The sequence below is a fragment of the Artemia franciscana genome, chromosome 3 (assembly GCF_032884065.1).
Source record: "Artemia franciscana chromosome 3, ASM3288406v1, whole genome shotgun sequence".
NCBI classification, from domain to species: domain Eukaryota; kingdom Metazoa; phylum Arthropoda; class Branchiopoda; order Anostraca; family Artemiidae; genus Artemia; species Artemia franciscana.
The window spans coordinates 35057890-35068969 of record NC_088865.1 but is presented as its reverse complement, the minus strand read 5'-3'; positions in this window follow the sequence as shown (position 1 = coordinate 35068969).

The following is an 11080-nucleotide window of genomic DNA, read 5'->3' as shown; positions in this document are numbered from 1 at the left end:
CCTCCCAGGAAGTTCCCATTTCCTTTAAATCTTTATTTATGACATCCTCCCAACCCACACAAGGACGACCTGCTTTCCGTGTAGCCCCAGACGGTGGGCCAAAAAGGACAATCTTCGGTAATCTGTCATCCTTCATCCGTAGAACGTGGCCTAGCCATCTCAACCTTTCTTTCATTATAGCCCCAGAAAGCGGGCTTGAACCACACTTTTCGTACAACCTACTGTTTGAAGTACGGTCAGTCAGCCGGGTACCCAGAACAATCCGTAGGCAATTTCTCTGGAAAATATCTAGTAAATTTTCATCTGCTTTTTGGAGTGCCCATGCTTCAGAGCCATATTTGACCACTGTCATCACTGTAGCTTCCAATATTCTAATCTTGGTTTGTAGGCTTATCTTTCTATTCTTCCAAACTTTTTTTAACTGTGAAAAAACACCCTGAGCTTTAGCTATTCTACTTTTAACATCTTCACTGCTCCCACCATCTTTACTAATAATACTACCAAGGTAACTGAAGCTACCAACCTGATCAATCTTTTCGTTACCCGCAATCTCGTACATAGCGCAAATCACTTTAGTGTATTTTTCTGGTATACCATATAACGATAAGACCTTTGTTAACGCTGTTCTATCAACAGAATCGAAAGCTTGCTCATAACCGATAAAACTAAGGACCAAAGGTGTTTGACAACGAAGGGACTTCTCAATTATTAACCTAAGAGTGAAAACATGGTCGACACATCCTCTACCTTTTCTAAAACCGCATTGTTCTTCCCTTAAAACTTTGTCTTCAGCATGTCTCAGTCTAAAAAGTATCATAATACTCAGTAATTTGCTACCTACAGAGACCAGACTAATGCCTCGATAAATACGACACTCACTCTTGTCACCTTTCTTATACAGTGGTTTAATTAAGGTTTTCCTAAAATCATTGGGTGCTTCCCCTTTTTAAAAAATCATGTTCATAATCTTCAGTAGCTTATTCCTAACCTCAGAGCCACCATATTTAAGGAACTCATTAATCATACTATCAGCACCTGGGGCCTTATTAAATTTTTAATCCTTCTAGTACTGTCGCTAATTCTTCCTCACTAAACAAATCTTCCTTCACATCCAAGGTATCACAAATTTTTTCATTTTCATCTATATCTTTTCCTGCAACTGTATCTTGGTTTAGCACATTCTCAAAATGTTCCACCCATCTTTCTTTAACTTTTTCCTTATCACTAATTGTGGCCCCATTTCTATCTTTAACTGGGACTATTCCGGATTGGCTATTCCCTTTCAATTTATTAACATGCCAGTATAATATTTTACTATTATGCCGTCTAGCTGCATCTTCCAGATCCTCAGCAATTTTATCCATCGCCTCCATTTCACATCTCCTTAGTTCATATTTTAATGCTTTCTCCACTTTCTTTACATTCCTTTTGTTTTCATACGACTTATCACTCAGATAATTCTTATACAAACCCCTTCTACTCTCTATTAAACCTAAAGCTTTTTCACTAATATTCCTAGTTGCTGTCTTAGCACTCTTCCCTAGGACACCATCAGCAACTTCACAAATTGTTTTTCTGAAATTATTCCATCCATCTTCCACATTGTCAAATTTTAAACCCTCAAGTTTAGTACTCAACTGTTCCTGGAGTTTTTTTTCTCAAATTTTCATCCTGAAGTCTACCAACATAATAATTTTCCGGGAGGGAGTTACCCTTCCGAAATTTCAGCTTTAAATTAACCTTAGACACTACTAGATGGTGATCTTTACTTTTAACATCAATAACGGCACTCCTATACACCCTAGTATCTTGTATTGATCCTGCTAGTCTTCTGTTTACAATAACATAATCAATAAGGTTTGCTGTCTTACCATCACGTGAATACCATGTCAACTTATAGGCCATTTTGTGACCAAACACCGTATTGGTTATAACTAGGTTGTTATACCTATAAAATTGCAAAAGCCTATAGCCATTACTGTTTTCTTTTCCTACACCAAATTTACCTAGGCTAGGATACCATCTATCCCTATTTCTACCAACCTGGGCATTAAAATCTCCTAGCAAAAACACCATGTTTCTACCTGGTACCCTGTCTATTTGCTCCTGTAACTGTAAGTAAAATTCATCTCCATCACTTGGTTCAATGGGGGCATATATTACTATAACTGATACCCTAAACTTTTTAGTCATAAAATGAGCAATTAGTATTCTATTATTAATACCTTGCCAGCCTAAACAAGACTTAGCAGCTTCCTTATTCATCATGAGCCCTACTCCCTGTCTATGTACCCCATCCTTCCTGCCTGAGTAAACAAATTCTATGTCACCTAATTTCATGCTTCCTACCCCTGGGATATGAGTTTCTGAAACTTCTAATAAATCCAGTTCAAACCGTCTGAATTCGTCAGTTAAAATGTCGATGCGATAGTCATTTTTTAACGTCGTAACATTCCAAGTTCCAATTTTCATGTTCTTTAAATCTTTGAAATTATTTTGGCCTCAAGAAAAGCAGTGATCCCGGATACCAGTGCAGGATGGGGACCAACATATCTTCTCAAGTCTACACCGAAGCGCCTAAGCCGGCCTAGAACCGGACAGCAAGAAGTCCCTGGGACCTTCAGTAAGTTGGAGGCTTTGTGCAATCCTAGGCCCATCTTGGTCACAACATGGTTTTCAGCACTTGGCGATGCTCTTCTATCAACAAGAGTCGAAATCCTGCACAGACAGTCCCAAGCCTATTACCTCCGACTCATTATATATTCATGCCTACAAATATTATGCTACTACGGGGAGGCAGCCCATAGTAGATAAATTAGCTAGGAAGAGGTTTTTCAGCCCGAAAACGCCCATCAAAACAAACCAAGCCCAGAAAATTATCCAATAATCAGAATCCCGTACGAGTGCTGTGTTGTTTACTAGGCTATAATTTCCTCGATGGGCGCCACTCCTCAAGTGGGAAAAATTGACCGCAAGTTTCCCAGTCTTGCAGGTACCCCGAAAGGGTCGAGGCAGCCCTTTGCAGAGGCCGTTGTCCATAAATCTGGATCTTACGCCCTGCCGCAGTTGTCCTCCTATAGAGGATTCCATGATAATATATTCAGCATTTTCGAAAAAAATAATTCCATTATTTTATAAATTAGCTTCTTCATTATTTTGCATATTTGTTCCATCCAATCGTGTCTTTTTCCCTTTTGCATAAAGGGAAATATCAGTTGAAGGAATCCAAGATTCCACATCTTTTAAGATGAAATTATAATCTAATTGATGAGATACATTCACATTGTTTTCTCTGATTTCTGTATATTCATATTTGGTTGTAGAATCATCAATTATAAGCTTTACAAATATTTCCCAATAAGGAGCAACTACTTGATCCACTACCATTTATATACAGACAAAACTATTAAATAAACTTTAAATGATTTTCAAACAGTAAAGGTGGATCTTCGATTGTCACTGAGGCTTTCAACAAGAGCATTATCAGGGATGTAGTTTAAAACCATTCCATAAAACATTGCTTCCAATAAGCCTTTCCTCTGTTCCTCAAAATATTTATTGAAATACCTCTTAATATTTGGAACGATGTTCTTTAGAGATCTCACATAATTTAACTCTCTTTAATCACAATCTATCCAATCTTTTCTATTTTCAATCGCTCGATTTTTAAATAGCTCCAGTCGAGGTTTAATCATAACGAGCTTCATTTTTATATTTTATGGACGTCTTGAATGATTGAGAATTCACGGTTATTTTTAAGATATTACCAAGCTCGCTACCAAACTATCTTGCATACAGTAAATGTTTCTTATTGATCAACATTTATTATAGATAAATTTTATTAAACAAATTTCCCTTAAAATATTTCAAATCCAAAACATATTCAATATTCTCTCCATTCAGATAAATTAATCTACCTAATTGATAAGTTATAGTCATTTTTAGAGCGTTGATATATTCGTTTTAATTAATTGAAAGATATTGCCTTTCTAAAAAATCTCACAGAATAGCATCCCAAGTTCTGTTTTTGGAGTAGAACTCGAGATCAAATCAGAGGTTGTAATCCCATTCACAATTGAACTATCTACTACTGAGGAGTGAATATGTATTTTATCAACATTTCTTGTAATTATAAGAACTTTAGCACCTTTATTATATTTATTACTAATTTCATCTTCATTTTCAGATCACAAAATAAAACATAAATCGCTATTAAACCAAAATTTACAATTCTCTTTCTAAATAATAACAAGTTTCGTTGCTGCTAGATTGAATGACATACTGAATGGGCATCGATCAAGGAATAAATTGAAATAAAGATTAAGAGTAATTTAAACCCTCTTCATAATACAACTCATTGGGTATAATGTTAGCCTTACAATGTTAACCCCTTCATCCTTAATTTTTTCTCTACATTCAAACGTATTGTTTTTAAATAGGTCACTAATATTATACCATGAGCACCATAGTATACATCTTCATAATCAGTGTTTCGACCTAACGTGATGAGATTACTTGTATAAGATTATACGATTTCACTTTTGTTACGACTAATAATAATCAAAACCATTGATTGTAAAAGTATTTTTTCTTAAAAATTGAAATTATGAGATAGTTTTTGTAAATAGTATTATAGTCATTTTTCTTAATAATTTTATCTTTGAATAAGGAATTGAGCAAGTCAATAGCTTCATTTCTCGCTTCAGCAGATGTATTTCAAGCAGCTCTGCTACCAAGCAAACTATATAATTTTTCAATCATATCACTTGCATTCACCAAAATCCCAGCTCGTTTCTTATGTTGTATAACATCGAAGTTATCTTTAGCTTTTGACCTACATCTGTAGTTTTTTACGAAGTCCTTTTAATTCACTATAACTCACATCTTTCTGATTCATCTATCGCCTCCTTTAAATATTGGCAATTATCTAAATAAAGGCATTTCAAAATAGGATACTTTAGGAACAAAGTCCTTATTGATTTCTCTCAAAACTTCATCATCTACCCCAGAATCGACATTAGCAATGAAATTTGGCTTATTCGGGGGTAAAATAGCTTGATTTGAGTGAGCTTGATTGCTTGCTTTTAAACTAAATGTGTTGCTTACAGATTTATCGAGTCGTTCCAATGGTCTTCTTACATGTAAGTCATTTTCATGCGATTAATTAGTAATCATGTTTGTATTCTTATTTTCTGCTTCAACGATTGGAGCACCCAATTTTTCAGCATAATCACGAAATCCATCTTCCTCTAAGAAACGTTCTTGAACTATATTTCTTTGTATTTTGCTACTTTCAACTATATTCGCTAACAATTTATTCAACTTTATACGATCCGTTTATAGAATGAAATTTTTTATTGAATAGCTTTCGAGAGTGGTTTTTTGTAAAAACCACCAATAGAGAGGTCTCCAGTTTTATTCGATAATTCATACGTTATAGGGGTTGTATATTTTACAGCAGCTATTTGAAACACTTCAGTTGCGTAATTTGGTTGGTACTTTCTCTACTGGTAATTCCTCTACTTTTCACTATACTCGCTAATAAGTTTTTTTCAATTTTCTAGGATCTATTTATAGAATAAAAGTTTTATTTTATAGCTTTCGAGAGTTCTTGTCCGTAAAAACCACTAATAATGAGTTCACCAGTTTCGTCTGACATTTCTTACGTTATAGCGGTTATATGTATCTCTGCAGCTATGTGAAATACTTCAGTTGTATAATTTGGTAGCTAAACTTTATAAGAAAAACCTTCCTTTTGTTAATTCTAATCAAATCACCAACAGTGAATTTGTTTGTGGATGTTCTTTGAACCTCGACGTCAGGAAATAAATTAGCGTGCACCTTATTTTCATTTACTTTTTCACACGCTTTTATTAGTGTCATTTTTATGGATCAATGATAAGAATTGTTATAATTGTCAACAAAAGAGGGTAATTCATCTATCCAAAGTTTGTGTTGTTAAGAGTAAAATATTTCCATAGCATATCTTTGATTGTTCTTTTGAACCGTTCAGCCATTTGACCTTTTCAGTTCACTTTTAGATGAGAACCAATGAATTCCATGACTCTTAAGAAAACATGAGCTTTTTTCATTACAAATTCTTTACCTTTATCTGTTTGTAATTTCTTAGTTTTTCTATTTTCAAATAAATCTATAAAAATGTTAATAATTTCTTTACCCGTCTTATCCTTTAAAGGAACACACCAAATTTATTTACTAAGACAATCGTTGACTAAAAAGATGTAAGTTTAATTATTCTTTCACTTTTTTACTGCTGCATGTTAACAAAGCCTGATTTCCACTGGTCATTGATACTATGAATGTAAACGCGGCTTCATTTAAATGTATGATAAGCTGAATGATCTAAACAATAACTATTTTTGATTTTGCAACACATCTCTGATTTTAGTTTTTGATACAGTAAAACCAGCTTCATTTAATTTTCTATGTAAATCACCAATTCCTGAAAAATTTGTAATATTAGAGTTCTTTATTAAAGAAGTTAGTTTAATAAAGAGCTCTTTAAGTTAATTTTTAATATTGTTTTCTACGCTACTCATGTCAGTACAAATACCACTTCCTTTTATCCCATATTTTTGCTGATTACATCCTATTTTTAAAAACAATTTTGCTTGCAACCAAAAAATGTAAAAATACCCTTAATCATTGGCGATTCATTTCTTTTTTAAACTGACCGAAATAAAGATTCAATTACAGTAACCTTTTCACATTGTATACGACTATTTCACATTATAAATCTCCATTTATTACAGATATAAATTATTAAACAAATTTAAATTATTAAACATATTAATAAACACCTGCAGATACCTATGTTCTCAGCAAAGTCTCAAGAGTAGTAAATAGCAAGCAATAAAATTCCTCAGGCTTGACTATATTTAAATATTTGGGATTTTGTTTAATAAAGTCAGCTTTTGTTAATGGCTGGCATTGCAGAAGTGATCCAAATTAGTCAAAATAAAAAATCAATTCCGCATTATACAATTAGTGAATTGCGGTTATTTGCCAAAGACCATAATTTAAAAATTATTGGCAAAAAACATAAAATATCTAATAACATTAGTGATCATCTTAATAATAAGATATTGACGTGCGATCATTATATTTAGTGGTCAGAAAATGTAAAAAGGTGAAAAAGACAAAAAGTAGCACTACTACAATATTGAACATGGATTGAAATTAAAATTAGAAAATTAAATCGAAGAAAAGATTACACTTATTTAAGACTTTAAACTTCAATTTAATATTATACAAAATATATTAATTACTGAATTAATTAAGATCAAAACAGATTTTAACTGCTGAAAATTATAATGAAGTAAAGAATAAGGGAAAAAGTTATTTTAATAAACAAATATAAATCAATTAAAAGGATGTAGATCAAAATCGACAATTTATTCAAGATGTAACTGGTAGAGAGAGCGTTAAAAAAGAATGGAATAATGATATTTTGGATTTATTTATAAATAGGAAAAAACTCAGAGAATTTCAAGATATCTCAAAGTACATGTTTAAAGAAGAAGATTACAATAAAAATCCAAGTATTCAGTAGATTAGAGAGAAATTCCTTACAGTTACTATTTCAATAAATTCAAATAGAGCTGATTTTGGACTAATTTTGGACTATGAGTTACTGAGTTCAATCAACAACATGTGTAATATTTTATTCCCGGAAGGATAATGAAGAACTCGAACCTAATCAATATCAAAGCTACTCCTGGATAATAAAAATAGTGCCATTGAACAAAGCCATTTAAATAGTAATCACAGGAATATACATACATTATTCATAGAGAATACACCCAGATCAGGCTTATTATTTGAAACAGTATATGGAATAGATTTTATAATGATAAGGTTACCAAATTATGTGGGAGGTACTTATAAAGAGCTACCTGAATTTGTAAAAAATAAAAAAAACTTGCATTAATATAAAAAATTATGATTGTAAATACTTTCTTTGGTCAGTATTCTCTTATTTTCATACAGCGAATGATAGAAATGTTGATAGACTATCAAAATATACACCCTAGGAAAATGAATTCAACTTTCAAAGGATTACAAATTTTCCTATGGTCATTCGGGATGTTTACAAGTTTGAAAAAAAAATTATATTAAAATTTGTTTACTTGAAATAAATGAAAATAAAGTGGTTAAGACTCATTTTCCCTAAAACTAAGATCAATGAGAAAACTGTCACACATATGATTCATTTATTCTATTTTGACAGTCATTGTTTTAGTTACAGATTTAAGTAGATTGCTTGCATCTCAAATAAATAAAAATCTGCATAAAATTGGTCGATGTACATTCTGTTGAAGACACTTTAATTAACAAGAAAAATTTGAAAAAAAAACAAAACAAGTTAACAGTGAAAATTGTGAAGATTCTGATATAGTTATGCCAAAACCAGGATTCAAAATTGAGTATAAGAATTTAGCAAAACAAATAAAAGTTCCATATTGCATAATAGCTGATTTTGAATCATATAAAGAAGAATTTAATCAAAACAAAGGTAAAAAAACAATTAAAGTAGCAGTGCAAAAGCCATTTGCTTACGGATTCCAAGTATGTTATTCTTTGATAAAACACAAACTAAATATTATGAATACTTAGCTGAGGATACTAGAAGGCATTTTTTAATTACCATAACAGAAGTGTGTAAAGAAATATCCAATGAATATGAAAACAGACTGAGAGATCATGGTTATACACAAGAACTAGTAAGAGAAAACGGAATAATGCAACTATTAAAAGCTGTCATTTTTGTGAAATGAAGATAGTAGATAATAATTTTCATTTGATCACGACCCTCTGAGTAGTAATTAACGCGAACTTACTCATAGAGAATGTAATAAAAACTTTAAAATTCCTAAACATGTCCCTGTTGTAATGCATAATCTCCCAAATATGACTCTCCTTTTTTCTTAAAGATTAGTACCTGATAACGGTATTTTTGATTCAGAATCGAATTTATATCGTTTTATAAAACAATAACTGTTGATGAACCCAATACGAAATGCGATTTATAGATTCAATCTGTTTTATGGCTTCATCGTTAGATCGGCTTTCTGAAAATTTAGCCAAATTCGAATGTTAAGTAAATTACATTTAAAAAATAATTTCAAGTATGCTTCTGATGTATTTCAAAATACCGAAGAATTCAAAGAAATAATAAGAAAACGTATATATCCCTATGAATATATTGATAGCTATAAATGATATAAAATTACCTTCAATAAACAAGTTTTATTCTAGATTAACAGGGAAAAATATTTCTGAAGAAGAATATATGAAAGCGGAATCTATTTGGAAATAGTTTAAATGTAAAACGCTATTAGGTTACATTAAATTATATCTAAAAGAGATGTTTTAGTGTATCAGATGCAGTTGATAATTTTAGAAATGCTTTTTTAAATAATTATAAACAATATCCATTTCACTTCTTTTCAGCACCAGGACTAACATGAGAAGCTTTTCTCAAACATTCCAAAGATGAAATTCAATTATTTTCTGACGATGATATATATACCTTTATTGAAAAAAGAATGAGAGGAGATGTTTCTCAGTGTATGAAAAGATATGCGAAAGCAAATAATAAATATATGAAAAACTTTAATCAAACACAACCTTCAAATAATTTAATTCGCTTGGATGCTAATAATTTATATGGTTTGGCAATGTCACAAAAATTTACCTGAAAAAGACTTTACTTTTATTGAAATATCCGACATTTAAAGGAAAACAACACCTCAGAGAGTTCCAAATGAAAAGATTAATTCAGCCATAAATGAATAAGCATAGTATAGGAGCCATTTACTGTGCCTCTGTGTGTCTGTTTTCTTGTCTCTGTTTTGATCTTCGTGTGTTTGTTTCTCTGACTCTGTGTGTTTGTACATGTTTTTTCTCTCTTTCTCTCTGCCTGTGTGTCTGAGCAGGTGTTTGCTTGTATCTGTGTCTGTCTTTGTGTCTTTTTGTATTTAATTTTGTGTGTTTGTATGTGTTTTTGTCTCCCTCTATCTCTGCATGTCTGTCTGATTGGCTATCACGCTTATCTTTGTGTCTGTCTTTGTAAGTTTTTGTGTCTGACTCTTATGTGCTTTTATGTGTTTTTATATGTATCTCTCTCTCAATCTCTCCCTTTGTCTCTCTCCCTCTCTCTCTCTCTCTTTCTTTTTCTATCTATCTATTTCTCTCTCTCTCTGCCTGTGTGTCTGACCCCTGTGTGTTTTTGTATATGTTTTTGTCTCTATCTCTCTCTGTGCCCTTGTGTATTACCGTCTCTTTATCTATCTGTGTGTGTGTATGTGTGCTTTGTATCTCTCTGTGTTTTGCCTGTGTGTTTGACCATCTTTATGCCTGTCTCTGTGTCTGTCTCTGTTTGTTTTTGCTTGTGTGTTTGTTTTTTTGTGTTTGTGTATGTGTGTATGTGTTTGTGTCTTTGTCTCTCTATGACGCTTCGCCTTTGCGTCTTGCCGTCTGTTTTCCTCCCTGTGTGGATTTGAAAACAAAATCAGCTCATCTTTCCAGACTTTGGTAAGACCTGTTAACCTATCCCTGTTAACCTATCTAAGATTCTAATATACCCCTCTGATCCCGCTAGTAATTCGTCAGTCTCTGAACATTCCCTTTCTTATATCTCTGAATTTTTAACAAACATTCTAAACGTTCGACTTGCTAGCGTACCTTAAATATAAATGTAATAGAACAAAGTAAAGCATAATTTTCCTTTTATTGAAATAGTGACGTGTAGAATACCATCATAAAATGATGAAGGTTTTTAATCCATTCATTAAAATACTTCATTGTGTTGCGGAGCAACACTACTGCTTTCGTAGTTTTTTTTGTTGTTTTTTTTTCACCGTGATCAGCGACCTGTAGCTCCGAAGTGGAAAGAGTTAAAAATTTAAGATTTTTCAGAGGGAAGAGAAACGTGAAACAGAGTAAAAAAATTCCAAAGAAGTTCCTAAAATTTCTAACAGTTTTCCATAAAAAAAATAAAACGGTTTTTTTCTTAGAAACTGTGCGTTCGATGTTTGGCGTCAAGTTAAGACGACCC